The sequence below is a fragment of the Ictidomys tridecemlineatus genome, unplaced genomic scaffold (genome assembly GCF_052094955.1).
Source record: "Ictidomys tridecemlineatus isolate mIctTri1 unplaced genomic scaffold, mIctTri1.hap1 Scaffold_102, whole genome shotgun sequence".
NCBI classification, from domain to species: domain Eukaryota; kingdom Metazoa; phylum Chordata; class Mammalia; order Rodentia; family Sciuridae; genus Ictidomys; species Ictidomys tridecemlineatus.
This window is the reverse complement of record NW_027520983.1, coordinates 469,180-483,140: the sequence shown is the minus strand read 5'-3', so window position 1 is coordinate 483,140 and position 13,961 is coordinate 469,180. Positions and strand designations below refer to the sequence as shown.

Sequence of the window (13,961 nt, the reverse complement as noted above, 5' to 3'; positions counted from 1 at the left end):
CTTTGTAGAAAGGTTTTTACCTATACCTTCAATTTCTTTAATAGTCAACAAGGTTTATGAAGTTGTCTGTTTTTCTTGAGTGAACTTTTGCAATTTGTGGCTTAAATAGAATTTCTTCATTTCATCTAAATTGTCAAGTTAATTAACATAAACTGTTCATAATATCCCCATTATCAGTCTAGTATCTGTGAAATCTGTAGTTATATCTCTTCTCTGATTGCGGATATTGGTAATCTGTGTCTCCTCTTTTATTTCCCTCACTAGATGTTGATCAATTTTATTCATCTTAAAGAACTAGCTTTGGGTTTCATTGATTTTCTCTTATTTTCCTTTTTTAAAATTTTACTGACTTATAGTCTTTATTATATCTTTTTTTCTTGCTTACTTGGAGATTAACTTATTTTTCCTTTTCTAGTTTCTCATAGTAGGAACTAAAGTCAATGACTGGAGACTTCTTTTTCAATAAAGCTATCTTGGGCCTGGTAGTGCTATAAATTTTCCAATAACGCTTTAGTGACATTGCACAAATGGATATGTTGTTTTCAGTTTTATTGAACTCAAAATATGAATTTCTTCTCTGATTTATTTGACTCAAAAATTATTTAGCAGTGGGGGCTAAGGTTGTAGCTGAGTGGTAAAGTGCTTGCCTCACATGTGTGAGGCACTGGGTTCGATCCCCAGCACCACATAAAAATAAATGTACTGTGTTGTTCATTTATATATATATATATATATATATATATATATATATATATATATATATATATATATATATATATATTAGCAGTCTGGCACTAAAGTTTTCAAATATTTGAGAAATTTCCAGATTTTTCCATTATTGATTTCTCATTTTATTGTGTTCAGAGAACAAGCTTTGCCTGACTTTGAATACTTTTATATTTACTGATAATTTTTTTAAGATCCAGAATACAGTTTATCTTGATAAATGTTCCATGTGCACTAAGCTCCTTGGGAGTTTTCTATAAACGTCAATTAATTTCAAATGGATGGATTGATTATGTCATTCACACTTTCTACAATCTTACTTTTATTTTTCATTTTCTGCCAATTGCTGAGGAGAGGATATTGAAATCTCTAAATGTAATCTATAGGATTCATCATTTTCCTCATAATTCTATCAATTTTTATACTTCATGTATTTTGAAGGTCTAATATTAAAAGTACAAGCATTTAAGTTTATTATATAATCTTGACTGATTCCTTTATCATTAGGAAATAACTTTCTTGAGTCCCGATGATATATTTTGCCCCACAACCTCTTTTGGTTTAATGTAGCTACTCCAGATTTCCTTTCACTAGTGTTTAACATGAGATACCTTTTTCAATCATTCTAATTTTGACTTCTTTGTGTCTATTTACAGTGTTACTCCCTTAGACATCTATTTGGGTCTTGCTTCTTTAGGCAATATGACAATCTCTGTTTTTAACTGATGTATTTAGATACTTTCCACTTAATAGGATTACTGCTGTGCATAGGTGTAAGCTTAATATAATCTTCTATTTGTTCCTTCTGTTCTTTGTTCTTTTTCTTTTCTTTCTGTCTTCTTTTGCAGAAATACCACTATCGGTATTTTTAGTGATTCCTCTATTGGCTTATTAAGCTATAACTCTGTTTTCTAATCTTAGTGCTTCAGGGTTTAGAATGTACATCTTTAATTTGTCACAATCTACCTTCAGATGATACTGTATTACTTCACATATTCAATAAGAACGTTACAATAATTACTACCCTTCTGAGATTTATACTGTTGTCATGTATTTTACTTTACATGTTTTCTAAATCCCATACTACACTGATATTTGTCTTTAAACAGTCAATGACTTTTTAAAATGTTCAAATAAGAAAAATTATTTTAAATATTTATGCATACAGTCACCATTTTCAGTGTTCTTTACTCCTTTATTCCATTATTTCCATCTGCTGTCTTGGTGCAAGTGTAGGGTGAATTCTTTCAGCTTGTATGTCAGTACAAGTCTTCATTTTAGAAAGATATTTCACTGGGCATGATATTATCGGCCAACATTATTACTCTTCAAATATATTAAAGGTATCACTCCACTATATTCTCTTATGCCTAATTTCTGACAAGAAATCTGATGTCATCCTTAGTTCTTCTCTACATAAATGTTTTCTCTAACTGCTAAGATTGCTCTTTATCACTGGTTTTGAGCAATTTATTTATGATATAATATACCTTGATATAGCTTTATTCATGCTTTTTGTACTCTAGTTCCTTTTAATATCTTGGATCTGCAGATGTACAGTTTTCACAAATTTTTGAAAATTTTTGGCCATCATTTCTTAAAATATTTTTCTGAATACCTCTCAACGCTCAACTTGAAACTGTCCCACAGCTCACTGATGCTCTGGTTCACTTTTCTTTAACAGAAGAAATTTTCCCTGTGTTTCATTTGGGGTACTTCTCCTGTTATGTCCTCAAGTTCACTAACAGTTTCATCACAATGCTTATTCTGACATTAATCCCATCCACTGTGTTTATCATATATTTTCAACTCTAGAAGTCTGATTTTCTTAAAATATATCTTCTATATCTCTTTTTACCTTTTTAACACACGAAATATAGTAGTAATAACTTTTTAAAAAATGCCATTACCTCATTCTAACATCTCCGGCAGTTCTCGGTTGGCTTTGATTGGATGATTCTTCTCCTCATCATTGTGGATTGTATTTTTCTTGCTTCTTTGCATGCCTGGTAAGCTTTGATTCGATGCCATACATTACGAATTACTATTCTTAATATTTTGTATACAATTAAATTACTGGAAACAATTTGATTCTCTTGGGTCTGAATATTTGCTAGGTATGACATAAATTGTAATAGTCAGTCCGAGGTAACACCCTTCTGATTATTCTACCCAACTTCCTTAGATAGTTTTTTCCAGGTGCTATTCTGGTCCCTGTGTTAGGACCTGTTCCTTCTAATCACTTAAGATTGTTTCTCTGACTTGCTAAGCAGTTTCATCACACTTATGTGCAGATCAATACCCTGCTGAACACTCAGAGAGCCTTTCACAGATTTCCAGAATTGTCTCTCAATGTAGCAACCTTCTTTTGGTACTCCACCCTGTGAATTCTAGTCACTTCGGTTTTCCTGGAATCTCAGCACCATCTCTCAATTCATGGTATCCTCTGGTTCTGCCTGACTTTCCCTTCTTTGTCATGGCTTGGGAATCTCTTAACATAGTAAAAGCTGGGACAACTAAAGAGCTCACAGCATTTGTTCCTTATGTTTCCAGAATCATTCTTTGTTGCTTGATCTTCAATGTTGCTGGATCTTCAAATTTTATCTGTTTGTGGGTTTTTTTTTCATATTTATTTTAGTTGTTTCAGTTGGGAAGGTGAAGCCAGTACCTATATAAAGCTATCATAGCTAGATGTAAAAATCATTTGCTTTTCTTTTTCTTTTTATGGTGCTGGGGATTGAACACATGGCCTCATGTATGGTAGGCAAGTGCTCTACCACTGAGCTACATATCCCTTTTCTCCTTTGCTTATTTTTTTAATAGCAGAATACATAATGAAATAAATTTTAAAAGTTAACTATAAAAGAGAGTAACATCAGGGTAGACAGAACTGGGACAAAAGCTAGAATTCTTTCAAAATCAGGCAGGAGAATCACAAGTTCAAAGCTAGCCTCAGCAACTTAGCAAGTCCCTATGCAATTTAGTGAGAACTATCTCTAAATAAAAAATAAAGAGGCTAGGTATGTGGCTCAGTGGATAGGAGCCCTGGGTTCAATCACCAGTACTAGAAAACAGAAACAACTTATTTTTACAAATTAACTTTGGCTCTTCTAAATATTTAAATAATTGTAAAATAAACAAAAAAATCTTTAAAAAGTAATACCTAAATATTGAAAGCAAAAATGAAACAACCTGTGACATCAAGTTGGTGACAAACCACAGAAATGAATTAGTTCAAACATACCTTAGTGGGATATAGCTTAAAGACAAGAGAATTTCATTTCAGGAATACATTCCTGAAAGTATTTTAAATAACATAAATATAGTCTTATGTTGCTTAATGATGAGAATAAATTCTGAGAAACACATCTTAGGCAATTTCAGCATGTAAACATCATTGAGCATACTTATACAAACCTAGAAAATATAGCCATTTCCACACGTAGGTATTCATATATGGTATATCATCGCTTTGGGGATAAAAACCTATAAGATATTATTATACTGAATTCTGTAGACAATTGTAACGTTGTAAATGTTTATATATCTAAACATATCAAAACACAAAAAAGATATTAAAATACTAGGTGACAAGAATTTTTTAGCTCCATTATTATGCACTAATGACCAAAATGTCATTAAGTGGCACAAGACTGTAAACAATTATACTGATGTCATTGAAAACTGGAACTCCAACATCAGAGAAAGAAAACACAAATCTAAGATAGATGAAGTGAAGTAAAATCTCTCCTGAATTTTCATGGGAATTATCTAAATGACATGATGAAAAATCCCCACGTATTTCTGAGCTTTGTTCACTAAAAAGGCCTACAAATGACAGTCAATTTGAGCAATAAGCAATCCTAGTACTTGGAATGTAGCCTCTAAATATCATTTCCTATTGAAAGGAACTAAAGTTCTTTTAGAGAAATAGTTCCTTCAAGGTCTGGACAGGGAATGTTTAAGATGAACTTGGAATATCTCATAGTTCAAAAGCAAGGGAAATAGGTAACAATGACCACTAGGTGGTGGCAAAGGGTCCCAGGAGCCAAGATAAAGAGGCTTCTACAAGGCAAAAGGGGGAGAAATTGAGCATCAGGTAAGAACAATTACTATTCCTAACTGGATTAAACACACCAAATATTTTTAAATGCATGACATCATATTGAATCTTAAATAAAAGTTAAAAAGATTTCAAAAGCCCCTTTGGGTATCATTTGATAATGCTAGAATACCACCTTACTATTCTGAAAAGTAATGAAGAAAAGGAATCAAATGTTTATCTCCTGCCTTAACTATACAAACCAAATATCTGTGTAAAGAATAATCAATCATAGCCAGGCGCCGTGGCACACACTTGTAATCCCAGTAGTTCGGGAGGCTGAGGAGGGAAGATAGCAAGTTCAAAGTCAGCCTCAGCAAAAGCGAATTGCTAAGCAACTCAGTGAGACCCTGTATATAAATAAAATACAAAATAAGGCTGGGGATATGGCTCACTAGCCAAGTGCCCCTGAGTTTAATCCCCAGTACAAAAAAAAAAAAAGAAAGAAAGAATAATCAATCATAAATTTTTATTTGTATAGGCATCCCAGCCTTTAAATGAAGAAAGAAAAATCCCAGCAACTCAGACCATTGCTATTTTGCAACCTGTAATATATTAACAAATCTCACCAAGGTCACTGTTGACTAGTAGTCAACATCAAAGGAGAGGACATGCAGATGTCAATGCAATATTTTATTAAGTTTTCATAAGAAACAGAATTGAACCTAAACCTGACTACCAATTTCCAAGAAATATAAAGCAACAGAGAAAGGCTGAGGTTGTTAGCTCAGCACTTGCCTAGAATGCATGGAGCCCGAGGTTCAATCCCCAACACCACCAAACAAACAAACAAAAAAAAAGGCAATAGAGAAAACAGGTTAAATTGTTGTACCAGGGGGATGTCATTTATTCACCAAAACTACAATATATCCTAGAAGTCCCACAAACATATTTTTTTCAATTATCGCAAAAAGTTACAACAAAAGGATAAATCAATAGAGAGTAACTTATATGAGACTTGTTCTCCCACTGAAAGCAACCAGAAAGTTGGAATATATATATATATATATTTTTGGTACCAGGGATTAAACTCAGAAGCACTTGATCACTGAGCCACATCCCTAGTCTCAGCCCCATTTTGTATTTTATTTAGAGACAGGGTCTCACTGAGTTACTTAGCACCTCACTTTTGGCTTTGAACTCATGATCCTCCTGTCTCAGCCTCCCAAGCCACTAGGATTAAGGCATGTGCCACCATGCCCAGTCAAAATATATTTTTAAAGAGCTATTTTTCAGATAGAAAGCCACAAGGGACATGCAACTGTCACCCCTAAGAGCAAGAGAACAAATAGATGAGCATTCTACCTGGAGGCACCCTCTAGACCTCAGTTTAGGAAGGGGAACCCAAATAGGGCATAACAGTCTCACTGAGGAGAGAGAGACCAGAGTTCCAGGAGATTAAGCAGCCAAAAATATGTAGAGAAAACTACCAGAAAGATGGGAGCCACAAAGAAAGAGAGTTCCAGAAATCTGCATGGAGGTGGTCTTCAGTTTGGGGCTACATTCTAAGCAGTACCTGCGAGGGCCAAGAACAACTATAAGCTAACCAATCCCACAGTTGGCACTGAGCTGGGAGAAGTCTGGATTCCAGCTAGCCAGAGAGAGTTGACATACAAAAACAGTATGGTCAACAAGCTCATGAAGAAGTATTTGATCCAGGCATCATGGCACATGTCTGTAATCCCAGCAACTCAGAAGGTTGAGGCAGGAGGATCCCAAGTTTGAGGCTGGCAACTTATCAAGGGCCTAAGCAAGTTAGTGAGACCCTATCTCAAAAGAAAAAAAAAGTTCACTCAATATCATTAATTATCAGGAAATAAACTCACAAAGACATACCCACTAGAATGGCCCAAGTGCTAGTGAAGATGAAGTCAAGTGGAAGTCTCCTAAATTGCTGGTGGAAGTATAAAATGATTGTGGTCATTTTTTAGCATGGCTTGACAGTATCACATAAGATAAAAACATACATTAAACGTAGGAGGCAATTGCACTCCTAGATATGAGTCCATTTATAGTGGCATATATATGAAATAGTACTGTAGGAAAAATGAATCTATAGTTTAAAAAAAAAAAGTTATCAGTGGTTGCCTGGAACAGGTGGTGAAGGAACTCACCGGGAAGGATCCCAAGGAAACCCCTTTTCTAGTGAAAAAACTGTTCTATATCTTGATTATGGTAGTTTTTACATGGGTATCTACATTTGTTAAAACTCAGAGTGTGCTTGCTTTGGCAGCACATATACTAAAATTGGAACAATACAGAAAAAATTAGCATGGTCCCTGAACAAGGTGACACCCACATTTGTGAAGCATTCCATAGTTTTGTGGAACCAACCCTTCAACAGATGAATGGATAAAGAAACTGTGGTACATATATGAAATGGAATATTACTTATAGCATTAAAAGAGAAAAAAATTATGGCATCTGCGGGTGAATGGGAATATCAGGTTAAGGGAAGTAAGCCAATCCCAAAAACCAAAAGCTGTATGTTCTCTCTGAAAGTGGATGCTGACCCATAATGGGGGTAAGGTGGGTGGTAAGAGGCATGGAAAGAATGGAGGAACTTTGACTGGGCAAAGGGGAGGTAGGACAGGTGAGGGGGCATAGGGATAGGAAAGATGGTGGAATGAGATAAACCTTATTACCCGAGGTACATGTCGGAATACAAATGTGTTGTGTACAACTAGGAAAAGTTTTGTTCCATTTATATACAATGAATCGAAATGCATTCTGCTATCATGTATAACCAATTAGAACAAATTAAAAAAAACTCACTGATATTGGCTATCAAGGAATTACTGTTAAGTTGGGTGATGGCCCGTGGGTTCATTATACTATTCTCTGTGCTTTTCTTTAAAGCTTTTCTAATTAAATTTATTTTTTAACTAGTACATAGAAACAAACATTATAATTATTGAAGTAGGTAACATGACATTTTGATGCATGATTACACTATGTAACGTTTAAATCAGTTAAATATATCTACCTCCTCAAACATCATTTCTCTATGGTAAAACTTTCACAACCTTTTCTTCTAGTATTCTAAAATGTACAGTATGTTATGGTTACCTATAGTCCCCTACTATTCTCTCTGCTCTTATTTGAAAGTTTCCATGATAAAAATACTAAAAATAATTTTTAAATTAAGATATAACTTCAAATATTTAAAGGATTTCTATGTAGAAAAGAATTCAGTTTTATAGAGGAAATCATGTGGAGGAAAATTTGGAGTCAATACAAGGATGAACTAGACAACAGAAGAACATATAGCCTTGTAAGAGAGTGACTCATGCTAGGAAATACTGGTGTACAGGCCTCATAACTACTCGTCAGGGCCACAGTAAAGAAAATAACAGCAATGAGTGAGAAACTAGACTAACAGCCTTCCAAGGTTTCTTCTAACACTAAGATTCTACTAAGATTCCATTGATCAATGAACCCGATTGGTGCACATCTCCCAAACACATCAGAGCCTATTACTCTCCAGTCCTATCAGATATCATACTACTTGTTTAAGATTTTACATTGATTTGTTCATAATTTTTGCATATATTTGTTAAGTCCTTTTCTTAAGGCTTTCAAAAATCACAATCATGCCTTACACCTGTTAGACTCTTTTAGTCCTCACACAATGTCCTGTACATACTGGGCCATCAAAATGCCTTTTTGAAATCTCCTTTCAAATCAGTCTTTTAACATTGTGCCTCTTCTTTGCCACTCACGTCTATGTCTTACCTATCACCGTACAATCACTGACACACCTGCACCACATTCGTGTCCCCCGACCTAGACCTAGAGGAGGGCTCTGTGCATACCTAAAAATATGAATAAAGAAATCCTTTCCATATCGTGAGGCTGTTAACTTTCCAAGTGATGCTGATTCATTCTGATAATCAAATTATGACTGTGGAAGACTGCTTTAATCACTGGAAATATCATTATTCTAACTGCCTGGCTTGTACATACCCCTTACCCAGGTGGCTGCCACCATCATGAACAAACATGGAGCCAACTGAAAAATGATTTGTTTCTCCCCACCACATCTTTTCCACCCTGGTTGTCTTTCCTCCCCAGGTATTCATTGATTTATACCACCTTCTGACTGCCTACATGAGAATTAGGGGGTGCATAGGGGTAAAACCCTTCAAAATGCCAGACACCTCACCAGACATTTTACCTTGTCAAATCATTTAATTCTTATGATTGGAGTAAGCATTATCTACATTTTTCAGATGAGGAAAACTTTTTTCAAAAGTTTAGTTATTTGCCCAAACTTCTAAATGATAACCTTGGGATTTGAAACCACATCTACCTGGCTTCAAAATCTATACATTTTACAAGGAAAACAACAACATCATCTTTCTTACACAAGCCTTGAAATAACACAATCTACAGGAAACAACTTCAGTTGAGGAGGATTACTGTCACAAAGGCCCTAGGACCTCCAACCTCTAAAAGCTTTCTCATTCCTATAATTAAATTCTAAAAGTCCAATATCAACAAATACCAATGGGGGGGAGGTAAGTCCTAAAATGCTTAGATAAGCTTCTAGACAGATTAAATGTCTTGTTTGAATCATGATTTTCTTTAGAAAGATCAGCCTTAAGTGACTCTTTCTAAGAAACAGATCTAACCTAATTCCTTTGCATTCTTAAAACTTTCTAAGGATCCCCACTATTAATGGTCTAATGCTACTTTGGCTCATGACTTCAGTTAAGATTTGCTGGCCTCTCCAACAGGCCCATCCCCCTCCAACTTCACACTTTACAACACCAACTATTCACATTCTCCTGCCCTCCCCAAATATCCTTTCTTCATGTTTCCATTTCTCTGAACACATTTCTTCTGACTGCCAGCTTCCCCCACCACCCCATCCTGTCTAATCAACAACAAACCACATGTCAGACTCCTGTTTGCCCTTTGCCTGTGCTTCAAACACATCTCAACCACTTTCTGACCTTATTGATCACCCTTCCAACCATAATAAATGCATTTATGGACAATAATGTTCTACCATCGAATAAATACCTCTCTTTCTGCCATTATCTTACTGTGTTTCAAGTGAATGCTGTTATCTCCCTGCCAGAATGAAAGGTTCTGAGGGGAAGAACCAAGTTTTTATAGGTGTGCAAATGTCCAGCCTTGGTAGACAGCAAATCTTCCTCATGTGCTAAACCAAGTAGCCATTAAAGCCACACCCCTATGGCTTTTGTTTCAGGAGCTATCTACTCAAAGGATCAGGAGTAATTTTCATAAAGACATTTTAAGTTCTTCACTTCATGACCAGAAGCCACTTAAAAACTAATAAATAATCAACATTCTAATTGAAGAAACTATGTCAAACTTACCATCTTAGACAAATAAAGCAAGAATGAATGTAACAAGAAAAGTATGGTGGTGGCATCTTCTGGCTCTTCCACCTTTATCTCTAGTTGGTTTTCTGTATCAGCAGCATCAACAGGAGTACCTTCTGTTATAAGTAGCTCTAAAATTGAAAGGGGAAATGGCTATTTTATTTTATGCTATAGAATAACAATTGTCTCTCTTCAGTTTCAATATTCATCGAGTGTTTCACTAAATATATGAGTCACAGTGCCTGGAATATTTGGCTCTCCTAAAGACAAATAACACAGAGAAGAAAACTTCAAAATCCTAATTAGAGCTATTAGACCCTTCAGTTATAAAATGAACAATCTCCAGTCTACTCTCCACTACTTCCATGGCCATACAACTGCTACCAGAACAATATTTACTCAAGGGAAAATTTAAAACCAGAGATATATAGACCAGGGTCACATTCAACAAACATGGATTTAGTGCTGGTGAAACCTTGTGTTTAAAATTTTAGGAAAGCTGAAAGAGAGGGAGTCTTGGTTTGCAGATTTGCAGGTGGAATAAGCCAAGGCTTAACACAGTATCTGGCACCTGGCAGAGATACTCAACAATTATTTATTGAATGGACAGATGACAGCTATTTAAAAAGAACACAGTAATATCAAGAGAGACTAAAGGGAATTGGATACAGACCTGCATTGAGGCTCTGTGAATGAGGTAGAATTCCAGTAAGAACTGAGAGCTTGTAGGGGTGGAATTTCAGTATGAGTTACAACCTGGGGTACGTTTGATTAAACAGCAGGAGTCCAACATGCAGTTATTAAGAAGTTGGACCAGTTGCTTCTAAGGTCTTTCTCAACCCTGAGATTCCCATTCACTACTATTTTTTTAAGCTTTTGCCTAATTTTTTTTAGTTTAGTTTTTGATGGACCTTTATTTTATTTATCTGTATGCAGTGCTGAGAATCAAACCCAGTGCCTCACATGTTAGACAAGCGCTCTACCACTGAGCTACAACCCCAGGCCCTCCATTCACTATTGGTCTATGAATTTGACTGCTGGTGAAGTCTGCACCATTGGCTCAGCATCTCAGCAACCTGAGCGGGCTGGCTGAGGCGCCGGCAGAGCCGGAGGGGACACATGCAGGGTCCTGAGGCTCTGTCACTCCTGCGCCCCACCCGTCATCCTACGACCCCCTAGCCCAGCCCACGGGGCAGGGGATCGGAGCCCCATGCGGCCCCAAAGAGCCACCACGGAGACCCGGGCTGCCCGCCCACCTGCGAACTCACTGCTGCATTCCTCGTCTGCACAGAGTTTGTGCTTCCACAAGGGCCAGCCGGTGCTCGGGTCCAGTTGGCCCGGCACTCGCCAGGTCAGCCACAGCACGAACAGCAAGAAGAGCAGCACTGGCGCTGCAGCCATGTTGTGGTCACCTTGGGGAGTCGGTGACGGGGTGGAGTAGGCTGTGGCGGGAGTCAGGGGGTGGAGGCGGGGCTCAGGGGGGCGGGTGGGGTGGGTAGCAAAGCACAGAGGGGTGGCGCCCGGGAAGGCTTAAGCCTTTCCCGGGTGACACCTCAGCAGGGATATCTAGGGGTCGATCCACAGACTCTACTGGAGAACGCACGGAGCTGGAGCTCTGTCCTTCTCTAGTCAAGACCTTCTCATGGACTGAAGACCTTCTCCTCTAGTCGCTGCCTTGGCAACTAGGACTCTCCTTCTCATCCAATCACCTGCCTTTGCTTCTGTGCCCTCACAAGCGACCCTCCACATGATTCTAGTCATCACCCACCCATCCCCCCCCCCACTCCGCCAACGGGTCCTTTCTGGCTTTCCTTAATGTCTCATTTCTGGTCCATCCTAAACTAGCCCACTCCACTTCACCATCACTCCCATCCCCCATTCCTGGTCTGGTACCTCCTTTTCTGAACTACCAAATCCCACCCATGACTTGTCACAGCTAGTCTATGGTTCCAGGCTCCCTCCCCTTCAATCTCCTTGAGGTTCCTTGAAGCCCCACCCCAAGATCCCTCTGATTAGGAAAGGGGAAGGTGAATGGAACTGTGAGTGAGGGTGTAAACTGGAGACAGTGGCCTGCTTTTTTTTTAAGGCGGGGACAGGTGGGGGCAGAGAGATGGACATTAGTCTTCAGGCTAAGATCTTGAGATTCTTATCTTTATCCGTAAGGGAAGAAATTATTTAATTCAAAAGCATATTTTTAATTCTCATTTTGTGCTACCAAAGCCCTAGCATGGTGTGGGAGTGGATGAAAATCAAAAGACAAGATATCTGGTCCTGGTCGGAAAAAGTCCACAACTTAGTGGGAACCAACTGACAAAACCGATTGTCAGAGAAGAAAGCTAGTAGCTAACATTTCTTGAAAGCTTTATGTCCAGTTGTTATTCTGAAGGAAATTTTATTTTATTTTTTCTGACCTCTAAGAGGGATCTTACATTTTTCTACTTCCCTTTCCAAGACTATTCCCTCTTTTGCACTGTGTAATCTTGAATTTAAATCTGAATTAGTTGCATTGATTTTCCCTTGTGTTAATAGTCAAATTATGATACAATTTGAATTATTGAAATGCATATGGAGGGGTTTCTTTTCTTATTTTTAATGAAAACTCACGTTTTTTAAAATTAGCACCTAGGGGACTATAGGTGGAGACTTAATATGTAGAGTCATCAGCATGATAATTGTGATTAAATAAACACAAATCAGTTCATGACAGATGATTTCACTTACTATTATAATCAGCTTTCTCCTCTATAAAACAGCACAATTAGTCCTAAATTGACATTCATAATTGTATATTAGAGTTTCGAGGAAAACAATGAAGAGTTGGTGACTAGCATAATGATTGAGATGTGTTTTGACATCAGTAATTATTATTATTTTTAAGATGGGGGTCTTGCTATGTTGCCTAACCTGTCCAACACCTGGACTCAAGCAATCCTCCTGGCTTGGCCTTCTGAGTAGTTAGGACTACAAGTCACCAAACCAGCCCAGTAATTATTGTTTAGTAGATCTCTTTTTGGACACTAAAATCACTACTAATATGATTGTATATGTTTGAAATTGGTTTTAGGAGCAACATACAGATTTGATGCAATTCCCATCAAAATACCCATGAATTGGTGTGAATATACTTAGTATACAATGAGAGATATGAAAAATTGTGCTTATATATGTAATATAAATTGTAAAGCATTCTGTTGTCATATATAAATTTAAAATAATAATAATAATAATAAATGTCATTTTTCCAGAACTAGAACAAACAGTCCTGAAATCCATTTGGAAGAATAAAATATTCAGAATAGCCAAAACAATTCTAAGTCAATAAAGCAAGCTGGAGGCATCATCACAATACCTGACTTCCAATTGTACTACAAAGCTATGGAAATAACCACTGCATGGCTCTGTCATAAAACCAGATACATAGACCAATGGGAAAGAAGAGAAGACACAGAAAAAGATCCAACACAGTTAACACTCATCTGATTCTTGACAAAGATGCCAAAAACATATTGGGAGAAAGACAGGCTTTAAACAAGTGGTGCCAGGAAAATTGGTTATCCATATGTAGACAAATAAGATTAGACCCTGTACAAACTTGAAAGAGATCAAAAGCCCAGGAATTAGACCAGAAACTATGCAAATCCTTGGAAGAAAATATACATTTGAGACTCCAGCATATAGGTACAGGCAATGACTTTCTTATTAGAACTCCTAAAGCTCAGAAAATAATGACAAAAGTTAATAAACAGAATGGCATCAAATTAAAAAGCTTCTGCACAGCA

At 37.1% G+C, this 13,961-nt stretch overlaps 1 protein-coding gene and 1 non-coding gene across 2 annotated transcripts in view; both read left to right on the top strand.

The window, feature by feature from the left end:
• Positions 1 to 13,693, top strand: part of LOC144372418 (axin interactor, dorsalization-associated protein-like) — an 80,173-nt gene extending 66,480 nt beyond the window's left edge. Inside the window, exon 11 of the mRNA XM_078035802.1 lies at positions 13,428 to 13,693. The gene's annotated coding sequence lies outside the window, so the exon portion shown is untranslated. The remainder of the gene's footprint in view (positions 1 to 13,427) is intronic.
• On the top strand, positions 7,046 to 7,151 carry LOC144372423 (U6 spliceosomal RNA). Its single transcript, XR_013432442.1, has one exon. It is a non-coding gene; the product is annotated as a U6 spliceosomal RNA (small nuclear RNA).
• Positions 13,694 to 13,961: the final 268 nt, after the last annotated feature.